The sequence below is a fragment of the Scyliorhinus torazame genome, chromosome 15, assembly GCF_047496885.1.
Source record: "Scyliorhinus torazame isolate Kashiwa2021f chromosome 15, sScyTor2.1, whole genome shotgun sequence".
Lineage (NCBI taxonomy): Eukaryota > Metazoa > Chordata > Chondrichthyes > Carcharhiniformes > Scyliorhinidae > Scyliorhinus > Scyliorhinus torazame.
In genome coordinates this window covers 16,535,313-16,550,585 of record NC_092721.1, presented here as the reverse complement: position 1 = coordinate 16,550,585, position 15,273 = coordinate 16,535,313, and positions in this window count along the sequence as shown.

The following is a 15,273-nucleotide window of genomic DNA, read 5'->3' as shown; positions in this document are numbered from 1 at the left end:
CTCCTACATTAGACTCCTATTTATTGACTACAGCTCCGCCTTCAGCACCATAATCCCAGCCAAGCTCATATCAAAGCTCCAAAACCTAGGACTTGGCCCCCACTCTGTAACTGGATCCTCGATTATCTGACCAACAGACCACAATCAGTAAGAATGAATAATACCTCCTCCACAATAGTCCTCAACACCGGCACCCCGCAAGGCTGCGTACTTAGCCCCCTACTCTACTCCCTGTACACACACAACTGCGTGGCAAAACTTGGTTCCAACTCCATCTACAAGTTTGCTGACGATACGACCATAGTGGGCCGGATCTCAAATAACGATGAGTCCGAATACAGGAGGGAGATAGAGAACCTAGTGGAGTGGTGTAGCGACAACAACCTCTCCCTCAATGCCAGCAAAACTAAAGAGCTGGTAATTGACTTCAGGAAGCAAAGTACTGTACACACCCCTGTCAGCATCAACGGGGCCGAGGTGGAGATGGTTAGCAGTTTCAAATTCCTAGGGGTGCACATCTCCAAAAATCTGTCCTGGTCCACCCACGTCGACGCCACCACCAAGAAAGCACAACAGCGCCTATACTTCCTCAGGAAACTAAGGAAATTCGTCATGTCCACATTGACTCTTACCAACTTTTACAGATGCACCATAGAAAGCATCCTATCGGGCTGCATCACAGCCTGGTATGGCAACTGCTCGGCCCAGGACCACAAAAAACTTCAGAGAGTCGTGAACACCGCCCAGTTCATCACACGAACCTGCCTCCCATCCATTGACTCCATTTACACCTCCCGCTGCCTGGGGAAAGCGGGCAGCATAATCAAAGACCCCTCCCACCCGGCTTACTCACTCTTCCAACTTCTTCCATCGGGCAGGAGATACAGAAGTCTGAGAACATGCACGAACAGACTCCAAAACAGCTTCTTCCCCACTGTCACCAGACTCCTAAATGACCCTCTTATGGACTGATTTCATTAACACTACACCCTGTATGCTTTATCCGATGCCAGTGCTTTTGTAGTTACATTGTATATGTTGTGTTGCCCTATTATGTATTTTCTTTTATTCCCTTTTCTTCTCATGTACTTAATGATCTGTTGAGCTGCTCGCAGAAAAATACTTTTCACTGTACCTCAGTACACGTGACAGTGAACAAATCCAATCCAATCCAATCCTTAGTGTCCAAAATTGCCCTTAGTGTTGAGTGGGGTTACTGGGTTATGGGGATAGGGTGGAGGTGTTGACCTTGGGTAGGGTGCTCTTTCCAAGAGCCGGTGCAGACTCGACGGGCCGAATGGCCTCCTTCTGCACTGTAAATTCTATGATAAAATTGTCCCTTAATTGGAAAAACTGAATTGGGTATTCTAAATTTATTAAAACAAAAAAAAAATTATTTCACCTATCCCTCTGATAATGCCATCGTGTTAAACTTGCCTCAACTGTCTTTGTATTGGTTGAAAAAAAATAGACTGATTTTTGTTTCGCACAATCAGAGGCAGATATTTTAGTCAGATAATCCTCCCTTGAAAGGTAGACAATATGGCCTGAATTTTCATAATGCCCTTTCCGCCGCCAGTCAGTGGGGTTTCCCAAGGGAAACCCATGGGCGGGGGTGCTCTCCCGGCGGAGCGGAGAATCCCACCAGCAGAGAATTTACCCCAGTGTTGATGGTACCTCTTGAGGGCCTTGAGGTGTCATCTGTGTGTCGTCCAAGTTTCTGAGCCCTATGGAAGAGTTGGGAGGACGACTGCCTTGTACACAAGGATCGTGGTGTCGGCACGGATGTCATGGTCATCAAACATTCTTGTCCTTAGGCGTCTGAAGGAGGCGCTCATGGACTGGCGACAATGTTGGATCTCCACATCAATAGAGAAGAGGTGTCTCCCCAGGCATGGGAGCATTCCACATTTGGGACTGTTGAAGAATAAAATCATATATTGGAAAAAATAAAAATAAAGACTGGGCAAGAAAATCCTCATGGAAATCATTTAATACATTTGTGGTTATTAAAGATGTTATATTTAAGCTATTCTTAACAAGGGTAACAGGGAGAAGACAGGAGAATGGGGGTGAGATAAATCTCAGCCATGATCGAAAGACAGAGCAGACTTGATGGGCCGAATGGCCTACTTCTCCTGCTATATCTTATGGTCTGAACACCCAGTAGCATAATTGTTATTTAGTATCTGATGCTTTTTCAGCCTCATGCTGTGTGAGGTGCACTGCCTGTGTTTTTAAGATATAGCTTGCCCGGAGGGTACAAAAGTCCCCAGAGACACAAGTATGAGCGACAAGCATTAAAAATTGTATTTGTATTAAATATTCTGTCATTACACAGAGAGGAGGAGAATACTTTCTCAGCTTAACCTCCCTTTCACAGAATAAAATCATTTTGAGAGCACTGTGTGGGCTTATTGATTTGAACTCTGGTTCCTCCATTGTGCTGCTGCCGTGACTGATACAGTGGCTGATGCAGGGGATGACTTAACTCAGATTTCACTTATGGAAGAAAGAGCAAACTTGCATTCATCGAGCACCTTTCATGATCTAATGATGTTGCAAAGCGTTTTACAGCCAGTGAAGTATTTTTTGAAGGGTAGTTTGTGTGGTATTATAGGTATTATGGTACCTGATAGGCTGGAGCACCATTGGTGGAAACTGTATGCTTTCTATTAGTTAGGATGTATGGTAGCTCCACCCTGCTAGGTAAGGCGCTGTTCTCTCCTCATCCACCCCGTTAATCAAAAAATCTCCCTGGCCTCCGGTTCACACTCAGTGGAGGTAAAGGGGTTCTGTGCAGCAAACCTCACAGTCCAGGGAAGGGAGTTCAAAAATTTCCGTCGCTACGTCCTTCCCCATCTCTGCATGGCTACACTCCTGGGTTTAGACTTCCAGTGTAACCTCCAAAGTCTAACCTTTAAATTCGGCGGCCCTATACCCCCCCTTACTGTCTGCGGCCTCGCGACCCTTCAGGTCGACCCGCCTTCCCTGTTTGCGAATCTCACCCCGGAGCCACCAGGAGCAGACGGTACAGTGCCCAGGACCGGATCTTTATTAGGTCAGAGGTCCAAAGGCTACTGAGGGAAGGGGTCATTGAAGCCAGTAACAGCCCCTGGAGAGCTCAAGGAGTGGTGGTAAAGATCGGGGAGAAGCATAGGATGGTCATCGACTACAGTCAGACCATCAACGGGTTTACGCAGCTGGACGCGTACCCTCTCCCCCGCATATCCGACCTGGTAAACAGGATCGCGCATTACAAGGTCTTTTCCACGGTGGATCTCAAGTCCGCCGACCACCAGCTCCCCATCCATACTGGTGACCGCAAATACATTGCCTTCGAATCCTTAACCTTACATACAACAAGGATAAATGCGTGTTTAGCACCGACCGCCTAGCCATCCTCGGCTACGTAGTGCGAAATGGAGTTATAGGCCCCGACCCTGAACGCATGCGCCCCCTTACGGAGTTCCCCTTCCCTCACTGCTCCAAGGCCCTGAAACGTTGCCTAGGGTATTTTACCTACTACGCCCAGTGGGTCCCCAACTACGCAGACAAGGCCCGTCCCCTGATCCAATCCACAGCTTTTCCCCTGTCGATAGAGGCCCGCCAGGCCTTCAGTCGCATCAAAGCAGACATTGCAAAGGCCACGATGCACGCCATCGATGAGTCCCTCCCCTTCCAGGTCGAGAGCGATGCATCCGACGTAGCTCTGGTGGCCACCTTCAACCAAGCGAGCAGACCAGTGGCCTTCTTCTCTCGTACCCTCCATGCTTCGAAATCCGCCACTCCTCAGTCAAAAAGGAGGCCCAGGCTATAGTAGAAGTGTGACATTGGAGGCATTACCTGGCCGGCAGGAGATTCACTCTCCTCACGGACCAACGGTCGGTGGCTTTCATGTTTGATAATTCACAGCGGGGCAAGATAAAAAATGACAAGATCTTGCGGTGGAGGATCGAACTACCAACCTACAACTACGAGATCTTGTATCGTCCTGGGAAGCTAAATGAGCCTCCTGACGCCCTGTCCAGCGGCACATGTGCCACCGCACAAGTGGACCGCCTCCGAGCCCTCCACGAGGACCTCTGCCACCCGGAGGTCACTCACTTTTTCCATTTTGTCAAGACCCGCAATCTGCCCTACTCCATCGAGGAGGTCAGGCCAGACACCAGGGACTGCCAAATCTGCGCAGAGTGCAAACCTCACTTCTACCGACCAGAGAAAGCGCGCCTGATAAAGGCTTCCCTTCCCTTTGAACGCCTCAGCATGGACTTCAAAGGCCCCCTCCCCTCTACCGACTGCAACACGTACTTCCTGAGCATGATTGATGAGTACTCCCGGTTCCCATTCGCCATCCCCTGCCCCGACAGGACCGCAACCACCGTCATCAAGGCCCTCCATAGCATCTTTGCACTGTTCGGGTTCCCCGCTTACATACATAGTGATAGGGGGTCCTCTTTTATGAGCGACGAACTGTGTCAATTCCTGCTCAGCAAGGGCATCGCCCCGAGCAGGACGACCAGTTACAACCTTCAGGGTTACAGACAGGTAGAGAGGGAGAACGGAACAGTCTGGAAGACCGTCCTACTGACCCTACAGTCCAGGAGCCTCCCAGTCTCCCGCTGGCAGGAAGTCCTCCCGGATGCCCTCCATTCCATCCGGTCACTGCTTTGTACGACCACCAACAAGACACCTCACGAACATCTCCTTGTCTTCCCCAGGAAGTCCTCCTCTGGGACCTCGCTCCCGACCTGGCTGGCAGCACCCAGACCCATCCTGCTCCGAAAACATGTGCGGGCGCACAAGTCGGACCAGTTGGTCGAGAGGGTCCATGTGCTCCATGCTAACCCCCAGTATGCCTACATGGCGTACCCCGATGGCCGACAAGATTCGGTCTCCCTACGAGACCTGGCACCCGCCGGAACCCCACGCACAACCCAGCCACCAGTCCCACCCTCCTCTCCACCGGGGCACCTTACAGGAGGATTGTTCCTTCCGCGGGCCCCGTCTAGGCCCCCCCCCCCCCCACCCACTGACGCTCCCCGCAGGCGCTCCCTTTCCAGGTCAACCGTTTTCCCCACCAGGTGCCGAAGCTGCCATGGAGATCGAAGCCACGCTCCCGGAGTCACAGATGCCCGCGCCTCCACCGGAGTCACCGCCAAAGCTCCGACGATCACAGAGGACGAGCAGGGCCCCCGATCGACTGATTGCTTCATTTTAAATTGTAGACTGTAAACTGCAAACTGATTGCTCCATTTTAAATTGTAAACTGTAAATGTAAATCTTCAAATGTACATAGCTATCAGAATTGTAAATAGTTACAAAACACTGTACGGAGGTATTACGGTACCTCCATAACTAATTCTACCACATTGCCATGTTTGTAGTATCAGGCCACCACCCCCGCCGGACTCTTTTTTAACAGGGGGTGAATGTGGTATTATAGGTATTACGGTCCCTGATAGGCTGGAGCACCATTGGTGGAAACTGTATGCTTTCTACTGGTTTGGATGTGTGGTAGCTCCACCCTGCTAGGCGGGGTATAAGAACCCGTGCCACCCCAGCAGCTTTCATTCTGTAACTGAGCTTCTGGGGGAAACATCTAGCTTATTAAAGCCTTCAGTTGGACCACAACATCGCTTTAGTGGTCATTGATCGTGCATCAGTTTGTAATGTGGGAAAAAGCACGACCAATTTGCACGCAGCAGTCTCTCACCAACACCAATGTGATAAGTGACCAATTAACCTATTTAATTATCTCGGTTGAGGGACAGACATCGGTAAGGGCACCAGGAGGATCTGCCCTGCTCCTTTATAAAATAGTGCTTCAGGCTTTTTTTACACCCTCCTTTTGAAAGTTTCTTTCCCAGAATGTGGGTATCACTGGCCAGGCCGGCATTTTCATTACAAATCCCGAATTGCCCCTGAGAAGGTGGTGGTGAGCTGCCTCCTTGAACTGCTGAAGTCAATATTGTGTAGGTACACCCGCAGTGCTGTTAGGGAGGGAGTTCCAGTGTTTTGACGCAGCGACGTTGAAGCAACAGCGATGTAGTTTCAAGTCAGGTTGGTGTGTGCCTTGGGCTGGGATTTTATAGCCCTATCATGGCTTGTTTACCCCCACCGGTGGGTGTGGGGGGCCATTGAGATTGCCGTTTACTTCAGTGGGACCATAACATCCCTGTGGGTGGTAGGGGGCGTACGTTCCTGACGTTGGAGGGGAACTTGCAGGTGGTGGTGTTTCCAAACATCTGCTGCCCTTGTCCTTCTAGGTGATAGAGCTTGGAAGGTGCTGTCAAATTAACCTCAATGAGTTGCTGCAGTGCATGTTGCAGTTGGTACACACTGCTGCCACAGTGCAGTACTGGTGAGCGAGTGGACATGGTCTTTCATGGACGGGGTGCCAATCAAGTGGGCTGCTTTGTCCTGGGTTGTGTCAAGTTTGTTGACTGTTGTTGGAGCAGGTAAGTGGAGACTATTCAATCACACTGCTGACTTGTGACTTGTAAGTGGTGGACAGGCTTTGGGAGTCAGGAGTTGAGTCACTCGGCACAGACTTCCCAGCCTCTGACCTGCTCTTGTAGCCACATCATTTATGTGGATCGTCCGGTTCAGTTTCTGGTCAATGGTAACCCCCAGGTTGTCGGTAGTGGGAGATTTATCAATGTCAATGCCATTGGTAATCAAGGGGAGATGGGAGGATTCTCTCTTGTTGGAGATGGTCATTTCCTGGCACTTTGTCTGGCATGAATGTCATTTGTCAATCATCAGCCCAAGCCTGGATATTGTCCAGGTCTTTTTATACATGGGCACAAGCTGTTTAGTATCTGAGGAGTTGCAAATGGCACTGAACATTTTGCAATCATCAGCAAACATCCCCACTTCCAACCTTATAATGAAGGAAGATCATTGATGAAGCAGCTGAGGATGCTGGGGTCTAGGAAACTATCCTGAGGAACTCCTGCAGTGATGCCCTGAGGTTGAAATGATTGACCTCCACCAATAACAGTCATCTTCCTTTGTGCCAGGTATGACCCCGTCCAGCAGAGGGTTTCCCCCCCAATTCCCATTGACTCTCGTTTTGCTAGGATTTCTGGATGCCATACTCAGTAAAATATGGCCTCGATGTCACGGGCTGTCACTCTCACCTCTCTAAAACTGTAATGAGGTGGGTAGTTGGGTGGCTCGAGCAGGACCCAAACTGAACATCAGTGAGCATGTTGTTGCTGAGTAAATGCGCTTTTTTATCATTGTTGACGACCTAACATCACTTGAAAATGAAATGAAAATCACTTATTGTCACAAGTAGGCTTCAATGAAGTTACTGTGAAAAGCCCCTAGTCCCCACATCCCAGCACTTGTTCAGGGAGGCTGTTATGGGAATTGAACCGTGCTGCTGGCCTGCCTTGGTCTGCTTTCAAAGCCAGCAATTTAGCCCTGTGCTAAACACCCCCTGTCACTTCGCTGATGATTGAATGTGGGCTGATGAGGCGGTAATTGCCACATTGGAATTGTCCTGTTTTTTTGTGCATGAGACATACCTGGACTGATTGTCACATTGCCCAGTAGATGCCAGTGTGTTGTAGCTGTACTGGAACAGCTTGGTTAAGCTTATCCTTGAGCAGAAGAATTCAATACTACTGCTGGAATGTTGTGGGGGCCCATAACCTTTGCCGTATTGATCCATGCAGCCATTTCTTGATATCATGTTGAGTGAATTGACTTTATTGAATTGGCAGAAGATTGGCATCTGGGGACCTCAGGAGAAGGCTGACATGGATCATTCCACTCCAGATGAAAATTTATTGCAAATGCTTCAGCCTTTGCGTATTGCACTGATGTTCCAGGGATCCCTCATCAGGATGGGCAAACTTCAGGAGCCTGCTCCTCCTGTTGATTGTCCATCATCATTCAAGACTGAACATAACAGCACGACAGAGCTTTATCCGATGGGTTGGCTGTGCAGTCGATGAGCTCTGTCTATCACATGCTGCCTTGACTGTTTGGTAGGCAAGTAGTCCTGAGTTATAGCTTCACCAGGTTGACACCTCATTTTGCACAGTAGCACAGTGGACGGCATGGTAACACAGTGGTTAGCACTGTGGCTTCACAGCACCAGGGTCCCAGGTTCGATTCCCGGTTTGGGTCACTGTCTGCGTGGAGTCTGCACGCTCTCCCCGTGTCTGCGTGGGTTTCCTCCGGGTGCTCCGGTTTCCTCCCACGGTCCAAAGATGTGCTGTTAGGTGATTGGGGCATTCTGAATTCCCCCTCAGTGTACCCTTAACAGAGTGTGGCAGCACGGGGCATTTCACAGTAACTTCATTGTTAATGTGAGCCCGCTTTTGACACTAATAAAGATTAGTATTGTTATTATTTTCCAACAGTTGATAGTTTCACGGTCACTATTACCGAGAATAGTTTTCAATTCCAAAATTTATGAATTGAATTTTTAAACTTCATGAGCTGCTATGGTGAGGTTCGAGCCAATGTCCCTGGAGTATTAGCTTGGGCCTTTGGATTACTCATCTCAGTGGCATTACCACTCGGCCTTCATCTTCTCCATCCAAAAAAACAGTACCTTTGACAGTGCAGCACTCAATCTCGGCTGAGAAACCAGTGCATTGCTGAATATGTGCCTAAGCCTCTGAAGCAGGACTTTGATTGAAACCCGCTGATTCCTGCAGCTACCATTCCCAGACTGCTGGTCACAGTTTATGCTCTGAGTGCTCCTGGGGCATGCATCAGACTCGAATAGAGAACTCAGTGCACATGAGTGAACACTGAAATGTGTGAAGCTCTCTGCCAATCATTTGAAACATAATTATTTATGGCTGGATTCTCCGTTCTGGGGACTAATTGCTCCCATCAAGCGGAGACTGGTCTTCGTTGACGCTAGGAGTGGTGGCCAGGTGCGATTCCCTCTCCTTTTCCATTCAAATTTATGCATGGTGGAGAACCCAGGCGATTCTGTCAGAATCCCAGAATTCGGCGCCATTTTGAGTAGGCGGCCTGATACCGAGATCCAGAGGCAGGCCCCTCCCCCCACCATGCAATGCAAATCCTATCCCTCCTCATCCACTGACAAGTGGAGGCACAATCCCCCCCCCATGGGAATAATGGGTCACACCCCCAACAGAACACATGAATGACGGTGACCCAACCCCCCCCCCCAATCTGAGACCCTCAACAGACCTCCCCATCAGACCCCGCATCACACCCTCATCACACCCCCATCAGAGATGCCCATCAAAGACCCCCAATAGTTGTGCCCAACAGAGACTACAACAGAGTGACCCCCATTGAAGACCCCTGCTGAAAGAGCATTTCTGGCAATGGAGTGAAAAATCACTGCCTTTTCACTTACCCTTTCCTAACGTCTGCTGTCTCAGTCAAAAGTGTTTAAAGCACCAGCTGTTACAAGTGTCAGAGGCCTCCCTGAAAGGCCAGTGCACTTCAAACAGAGCAAAATCCCTTGACGGCCTTTGAAATTCAAATCTTTCATTGAATTTTAAACAGCAATACGTGGATTAGCCAGTGATTGACAGTATTATTACTCCAGAGACAGCTACTTGCTGGATTGCTGACCTATCTTTCCCTTCACGCTTGAATGCATCTCCATTACCCTGCTTTGATGCTAACCACAATGTTTATAAACACTCTTGATACAATTGACAGCTCCACACCACAGCAAATGCAGCCAAGTGCTTTTACTTCCCCGTTACCACAGCAGAAAGCATGATTCCGGCTGAGAGGCCTGGAGCATCATGGGGAGTTGGAGAATCGGGCTTCTCGCTAATAATCAGATTCAAATAGGTGCAAATGACCCATTCACATCTTCTCACTGGCACAAGGTGTGTAGTTCTCTGCCACCGCTGGCGGGGGACAACGCTTCGGAATAGGATTGTCGCCCGCCACTGATCACATTTCTAGGCTGACACTCGATTCTCTGCCAGATCGGCAGACCCCCTACCAGCATTGGGCAGGAGAGAATCCACCCCTTAGATCACAGAGGAGCTGAGAGACCTCCGTACATGTTCGGGATGCTTTCTCCTGCACTACATCAGATTTCTACTGCCAAGCACGTATCGCCTCACTCCACAATCAGGGTACAGATTTAGTTCACGATTCACACAGAGAGATTTATATCAGCTCAAAGCAGGAATGCCTGCCATCAGCACAGTTAAAATGTGTGTACATCAAAGGCTGCTCCTTTTTTCATTAAAATTAAATGTGATAACATTTTTCTCAAATACCTGGAGGTGACAGGAATCCTAAGATTTGGCATTTTATTTGAATTCAACATTCAACTTTCTAATATTGGGTTCAGGAACTCTTCCCGTTCCTTCAAAGGTGCCATCTGCTGCTGCAATAATGCATAATGGGCGACTGCTTTATGGAGCGCCTCCCTTCAGTGCACAAGTATCACCGCGAGTTTCCAATCGTCTGTCATTTTAATTCTTCACTCCACTCCCACTCTGACCTCTCTGTCCTCGGCCTGCTACTTTGTTCCACTGAAAATACATGAATAGGATGGGAATAGAGGGATACGGACCCCGGAAGTGTCGAAGATTTTAGTTTAGACGGGCAGCATGGTCGGCGCAGGCTTGGAGGGCCGAAGGGCCTGTTCCTGTGCTATACTTTTCTTTGATGTGGAGACGCCGGCGTTGGCCTGGGGTTAGCACAGTAAGAAGTCTTACAACACCAGGTTAAAGTCCAACAGGTTTGTTTCGATGTCACTAGCTTTCGGAGCGCTGCTCCTTCCTCAGCTGAATGAAGAGGTATGTTCCATAAACATATATATAGACAGATTCAAAGATGCCAGACAATGCTAGGAATGCGAGCATTAGCAGGTGATTAAATCTTTACAGATCCAGAGATGGGGTAACCCCAGGTTAAAGAGGTGTGAATTGTGTCAAGCCAGATCAGTTGGTAGGATTTCACAGGCCAGGTGGTGGGGGATGAATGTAATGCGACATGAATCCCAGGTCCCGGTTGAGGCCGCACTCATGTGTGCAGAACTTGGCTATAAGCTTCTGCTCGGCGATTCTGCGTTGTCGCGCGTCCTGAAGGCCGCCTTGGAGAACGCTTACCCGGAGATCAGAGGCTGAATGCCCTTGACTGCTGAAGTGTTCCCCTACTGGGGAGACATGAGGTAGACTGGCGTATGAGGTAGACAACGTTGGCCGAGTCGCACGAGTATGTACCGCATACCTGGTGGGTGGTGTTCTCACGTGTAATGGTGGTATCCATGTCGATGATCTGGCACGTCTTGCAGAGATTGCCATGGCAGGGTTGTGTGGTGTCGTGGTCGCTGTACTGAAGGCAGGGTAGTTTGCTGTAAACAATGGTTTGTTTGAGGTTGCGCGGTTGTTTGAAGGCAAGTAGTGGGGGGGTGGGGATGACCTTGGCAAGATGTTCATCTTCATCGATGACGTGTTGAAGGCTGTGAAGAAGATGTCGTAGTTTCTCCGCTCCGGGAAAGTACTGGACGACGAAGGGTATTCTGTCGGTTGTGTCCCATGTTTGCCTTCTGAGGAGGTCGGTCCGGTTTTTCGCTGTGGCGCGTTGGAATTGTCGATCGATGAGTCGAGCGCCATATCCCGTTCGTACGAGGGCATCTTTCAATGTCTGTAGATGTCTGTTACGCTCCTCCTCGTCTGAGCAGATCCTGTGTATACGGAGAGCTTGTCCATAGGGGATGGCTTCTTTAATGTGTTTAGGGTGGAAGCTGGAGAAGTGGAGCATCGTGAGGTTATCCGTGGGTTTGCGGTAAAGCGAAGTGCTGAGGTGACCGTCCTTGATGGAGACGAGTGTGTCCAAGAATGCAACTGATTTTGGAGAGTAGTCCATGGTGAGTCTGATGGTTGAATGGAACTTATTGATGTCATTGTGTAGTCGTTTCAGTGATTCTTCGCGTGGGTCCAAAGGAAAAAAATGTCATCGATGTATCTGGTGTATAACGTCGATTGAAGGTCCTGTGCGGTGAGTAGGTCTTGTTCAAACTTGTGCATGAAGATGTTGGCGTATTGGGGTGCAAATTTGGTCCCCATGGCTGTTCCGTGCGTCTGGATGAAGAACTTGTTGTCGAGGGTAAAATTACATTGTAATTCTCCCAATGGCGTGGATCAGGCTTCCTGCTGACTGGTGGCGTGAGCGTCATTTGCATGTATTTGCATCTCATCAACGCTCATTAAAACAACCGCCTGCCTGCAGCCCATCAGCCCTGCTAGTCGAGCGTTAGGCCAGCAGGAAATTACGTCGGCGTCAAACCCGATTGCTAAAGAACGGCGTGCCCAAGGCGGTCCTCGGTTCGTAAGCGACTTTGAGGTGAGTGCAACAAAGGCTTTCTGCCATAGTGCTGCCCTGCCCCTGATGTGCTGTGCACCAGTCTGCTGTCCAGCTCTATGCCGAGCTGGTCTTCATGGGCAGCACTGTGTTGCTGAACCCATGGACCCTCCTGTGGCAGCTACTCGTACAGGGCCTGGGGTTGGTGAATGCAGGGGTTGCCTTCTCCCTTAGTGCCACACACCAGTGTGTATCCAGACAGCACCCTCCTGTGTGACTCACGCAGCCACCACAAGTTTGAGCAGGGGGTGGGGGGAGGGGGGGAGGGGTGCGAGGTGCTGGCCTGTCGAAGACCAGAGGGGAAATGTGGAAGAAGGGCTTTGCAAGGAGTGGGGGTGAGAGGGCAAGGGCTCATGGTGGCAGGCAGAGGGGCAAGGATGTAGGTGAAGAAGACAAACAATGGATGTCAGAGGGCAAATCGAGGTGAAGGGAAGCTGCACCCTGACAAGACTGCATGAAAAGCTTACAAACACGGTAACCAAATGAATATTATTTCCGGGAAGTGGATGCATGAAGACTCCAGGTGTGATGGGCTGATGTCCAAGTGGGACCTGGGCACCTTGCAGGTGTTGGGCTTCGGCGGGTGGGGGGTTGTTGAATCGAGGAACAGATTTCTTCTTGAGGCTGCGAACTTTTTCCCTCTGGTTCGCAGACACCCTGCACGATCTGGTGAAGGCAGGTGGGTTTGAGAGAGTGGTAGGACTATGCTGGGACTGGTGTACATATCTGGTGCCAGTACTTTCGAATCGACCGGCTGAGGGCAGGTGGATGAATCAGCCGATGGTCCATCAGAAAATTTGGAGGGGAACTTACCTGTGCATAATTAATGAGGTTCCAAGGGCAGGATCTGGAGCGGGACCTTGTCATTCTGACCAGAGAGGCGGCCCTGGAGCCGGCAGCTAATTCTCTTAGTCACAAAAGTGGAGAATTCCGCCCGGTTATCTCTGTTTCTTTCTCTCCAGATGTTGCAAGGGCTGCAGGGTATTTCCAACGTTTTTTACTTCCGATTGTAACTCCGCACTAATTTGCTTTTGCATTGTCTTTTTCTAATTCATTGAATTCCAGATGAATGTTTGTCCCAATTTAATGATGCAAGACATGCTCTACAGGGAGGCAGTGGCTTACTGGCATTGTCACTGGATTAATAATCCAGATAACCAGAGTAATGGTCTGGGGACCCAGGTTCAAATCCCACCACCGCAGATGGTGAAATTTGAATTCAATAAAAAATCTGGAATTCAAAGTCTGATGATGACCCTGAATCGATTGTCGTAAAAGCCACTCAGGTCCTTCGGAGAATGAAAACTGTCTCCTTACCAGGTCTGTCCGACATGTGACTCCAAACCCACAGCAATGTGGTTGACCATCAAATCCCTTAGGGATGGGCAATAAATGCTGTCCTAGTCGCAACATATCGCCTGTCAGATATTGTTTCCATGTGTTGTGAATAATGTTTTTTCCCCTGTTCCTGCAGAACATGTGTTGATAAACTGCCAGATGATTTCAGTTTCACTGACCAGCATTAGCTTCATGAGGTAAGGGCAAAAAGAATACTGATGTGTTGGGTGTTCTGGATCACAAACAGGTCACCAACATTGGAAGTGGTGCAACTCTATTTTATTATAAGGTTAACTATATTAACATACTTGAACTGTGGGTAAATGCAATACCAGCTTTAACTGTTGACCCTTGCCTAGTCATAACCAGGTGATGCACTCAGCACATGGTGAATGTCTGTGTTGCAGGCTGTGAGCTCTGTGCTCCGAGCTGGCTGCTACTAGAATGAGCGGGAACTCTCCTGTCCCCTGTCTTTATAGTGCGTGTGCTCTCACTGGTGATTGGCTACGGTGTTGTGTATGCTGATTGGTCCCACTGCATGTCCATCAGTGTGTGTGTGTCTGCACCATGATATACTGGTGTATATTATGACAAATACTACCTAGGGTGGAACGGTTCCACAGTGGTTAGCACGGCTGCCTCACAGTTCCACGGACCTGGGTTCAATTCCAGCCTCAGGTGACTGTGTGGAGTTTACACCTTCTCCCCGTGTGTGAGTGGGTTTCCTCCGGGTGCTCCGGTTTCCTCCCACAGTCCAAAGATATGCAGGTTAGGTGGATTGGCCATGCTAAATTGTCCTTAGTGTCCAAAAGGTTAGGTGGGGTTCTTGGGTAATGGGGATAGGATGGAGGCGTGGGCTTATGTAAGGTGCTCTTTCCAAGGGTCGGTGCAGACTCGATGGACCGAATGGACTCCTTCTGCACTGTAGGAATTCAGTGGTTTCTATGAACTGAGTGATTCAGAAAGTGCAGGCATGTTCTTCTTCAGAGATGTGTCCGCTGAAGAAACTGGGCAGAACCACAAAGCAAATTAAATGTTCAAAATATATCAGGTGGAATTTAATGATCTACTCACCCTGACGATGAATTTGGTGGCATTTAATCTGGCGGACAATTAATGCCCGCTGAAGGATTTCATTCTGTTACTGCATGCAGGAAGCCCAGAAAGCAAACCCCTTCTTGCGTCTGCTTGCAGGCCCTGGGGTGGGGACTGGGTCCTCATTCCATAGCACTCAGGGCTTGGTTGAGGAACCCAGCATTGCCAAAAGTAGTCTCTTTTCCCTTACCTCCGACCCTCCCTCTCCTCCTCTCCTGTGACCCTGCCAGTCTGTGATCCCCATCCTGCCCTCACTTATCTTTGGCCTGGGGTCCCTCGTTGATCCTGGGCCTCTGCTGGGTGCATTTCTAGCAGCCTCCACCACTCCCAGTGGCGCTGATGGACAATGGAGTGTCCCTGGCCTCCGATTGGCTGGCCGCTCCCAGGGTTAGGGTGGGGGGTGGGATTTCTGTTGCAGCGTGCTGGATACCATTCGACAGGGCCTGGTGCAATCTCTTCACACTTCCATGTCTTGTCGCACTACTGTCGGCGGAGTGG